Genomic DNA, 3,540 nt, shown 5'->3' on the forward strand with positions numbered 1-3,540 from the left:
TTATACTCCCTGCGCCACCGCTCCCTCATATGAACCAACTGATTGGTTTAGCATAGGAAAAGGAGTACGATAAGGATGTATATTGTCACCTTGCTTATTTAATTTATATGCAGAGTACATCATGCGAAATGCCGGCCTGGATGAATCACAAACTGGAATTAAGATTGCCGGGGAAAACATCAATGTCCTCAGATATGCAGACGATACCAATCTAATGGCAGAAAGTGAAGAGAACCTAAAGAACTTCTTGCTCAGAGTGAAAGAGGAGAGCGCAAAAGTTGGCTTGAAACTGAACATCAAAAAACCGAAGATCATGGCTTCTGGCCCCATCACTCCTTGGCAAATAGAAGGGGAAGTCGTGGAAGCAGTGACAGACTTCACGTTCTGGGGATCCAAGATCACTGCAGACAGTGACTGCAGCCACGATATTAAAAGATGCCTGCTCCTAAGGGAAAAAGTCAAATAAAAAGCAATCCAAGATAGTGTTTTTAACTGCAAGCTGGGATCTTCCAAAATACATAATTTTTGTCTCAACTTATAGGTTCAAAATTAAGATCTCTTAAAAAGAACAAAACATTCCAAGGGCTCTGTTCACTTTTTATGTTTTCACTATATTTAATCCACAAAAAAAGAAAGGGGAATAACATTAATAACACTTAATATCTCAGGCAAAGAACCAGCAAAAGTTCAACTTCATTATAATGTTCCCATCAGTAAAAGGTAAGATTAAATCTTCCCAAAAATATGCCAAAAGAAGAAAAATAAAGTAATCCAAAGTGAAATGGAAGCAGTACCTTGTCCAACTGTGTTTAGTTACAAAATGGGAAAAACCACAGCCTCTCAGCAGGTCCCTAAACCTTTTTAGAAGCTTTGAGAGAGAAAAAAGCCAAAACCAACTCTTCCAAGCCGCTTGCCAGGGAAGGGGGGGGGGGAACCACCCCTCCTTTTCCCTATAGGTCATAGCTTTAAAGTGTAAAGGGACATCAGCTCTTCCATAGAAAGTCAATATTGTATAGCCCAGCTACTCACGGTAGAACAATTTTATTTCTTATCTGCAGGTAGGAAAGACTGCTTAGAATCGGTTGATCACGCCTAGGCACTCAATGGCTATCACTGAATGCTCTCTCCTAGGTTCTCATGTTAGAGCGATCTGGGGTCTACTAGTGTACCACCGCATGCAACAGCCCCCAGATCAAGCTCCCTGCAATGAGCCTCCCTCTGGGAAGGCTCAATGAACTCCGGAGAGCCCCGGACCCCGCTGAAAACCTGGAGGTTCGGCGGTTCCTCTGGAGAATTTCCCAGGATTGTCTGAAGTCGGTGCACCACAAACCGCTGAAAAATACCATAGATGCTTTCAAATTATGGTGCTGGAGAAGACTCTTGAGAGTCCATTGGACTGCAGGGAGATCAAATCATTCAATCCTAAAGGAAATCAACCCGGACTGTTCCCTGGAAGGACAGATACCAAGCTCAAATACCTTGGCCATCAAATGAGAAGGGAGCACTCACTGGAGAAGACCCTGATGCTGGGAAAGATTGAAGGTAAAAGAAGAAGGGGATGGTAAAGGATGAGATGGTTAGACAGTGTCATCGATGCAACGAACATGAAATTGGGCAAACTCCAGAGGATGGCGGAAGACAGGAGGGCCTGGTGTTATGTGGTCCATGGGGTCACAAAGAGTCGGACTTGACTGTGCGACCGAACAACAAGACCACTACACCAGTAACTCCAAAATATACAAACATATGAAGCTTTTTTATACTGCATCAAATCATTGGTCTGTACTGTCTACCCTGACAGGCAGTGGTTACAACTAGAAATCCTTTGTCTAAGCTTCTGAAATGTACCTTAAAATATCTTGTTTGGACACACATGCATAAATTCCTATTTTTTCAAATGTATAATTTAAAAGCATTAGTGAATTCATAATAGCCTTTTGTCATTATGTATTTTTTCAATCAACCAATACTAAGAGTACAATTGCTATTATGTGGGGGTCAACAAAATGCTTTGATGTTAAAAAGGGGTCCTTGTACTCAAAAAGGCTGAGAACCATCGGTCTACTGAAATTACAAAGGAAGCTGCTTGAGGCCTGCTGCTAGGACCTCTTCTTCTTAAATATATTACCTTCCCAAAACATTGCACTAGCAGATTTGAAGACCCTATTATTGGACTGTCAGCCCCAAAAGAACAGCTTGGATGAGGACACCTGTGGCTGTTAGTGACTGCAGACATTACACTCCATTTTTTAAAACATTGCTTGGAATACAGTTGTGCATGAGGACTTCTGGTCATATAGACACACATAGGCTTTCTCTCTATACACACACATACATACATACACACGCACGTGCACAAACACACACATTGGCTACAGATAGACAGACACATGCCATTAGATTTGCCAACTTTGACTTGAGAAATTCCTGGAGATTTTTGGAGTGGAGCCTGGGGAGGTGAGAGAGCTCAGCTGGATACAATGCCATAGAGTACAGCCTCCAAAGTGGCCATTTTCTCAAGGGTAACTGCCTCTGTCTGGATATCAGTTGTAATTCTAGATTTCCAGGCTCCACTTGAAGGTTGGCAACCCCAATTACACACAAATACACATACGCCTGCCTGGGGAAAATAAAAGTTTGCCTAACCAGGCATTTAATGTTTCCTGGCCACTTTAAAACTTATCCTCCCCTCTTTCTTATCATGTCTCCGTCCCTCCAAGCTCCTATGTTTGCAGGGTCGGGGAGAAAAAGACCACTGATAGAAACAGGGAGGGTCATCGTATGTGAGCAACACAGCCTCGATGCAGCCATTTTAAGCGGGGGGAGAGGGGGAAAAGGTATAGATATATGTTCTGGGCAAATAAGCTACACACACACGCACCGCCGCACTGGCTGTGTGTACATTTAGTTTTAGCCTTCTTTGGTAAAGAGAGGAGTATTGAACGAAAACCGTCCTCAGCAAATTGGTGAGGGAGGGGAGGCAGGCAGGCATTGACCGTAGCAACCGGAGCGGGCGGGGTGTGCGCGAAACCCGCAGGCGGAACAGTCCTCCTCGGCCGGGTCGCTCTGGTCCGTTCCTCTTCACCGTCCCTTCCTTTTCGTGGCAGGCGGCGCAGCGCCCGGAGACAGCCAGCGCGACTGCTCTGGCCTTCCTCCCTTGTCTCGCAGAGCCACCCGGGGGCTGCTAGTAACGCTGGGTCCAATGAGGGAAGGTGGGGTGGGAGGAAGAGAGCCGCCGCCGCTGCTGCTGCTTCCCCGCCCCCGGCACTGTGTCGATCCCGCGGGAGGAGTGGACCCTGGCTTTTGAGGGGCGCCGGGCCGCGTTCACCTTACTTCCTCTCCTCCCCCCACCCTGATTAGTCACTGCCCAGTCAGCCTGTGGCGGGGCGAGCGAGCGAGGCTGTAGAGGCGGCGAAGAGACGCAGGCCGAGGGGAAAGGCCTAGTCCTGTGGCTGCGCCTCTGAGGCGTCGGGGTCCGGGCCAAGACCAACTCCTTGGCGTGATGGTGTGAGAGCGGAGCAGAGGCTGAGGGAAGATGGC

This window comes from Gekko japonicus, unplaced genomic scaffold (assembly GCF_001447785.1).
Source record: "Gekko japonicus isolate JY-2015 unplaced genomic scaffold, Gekko_japonicus_V1.1 scaffold4128, whole genome shotgun sequence".
NCBI classification, from domain to species: domain Eukaryota; kingdom Metazoa; phylum Chordata; class Lepidosauria; order Squamata; family Gekkonidae; genus Gekko; species Gekko japonicus.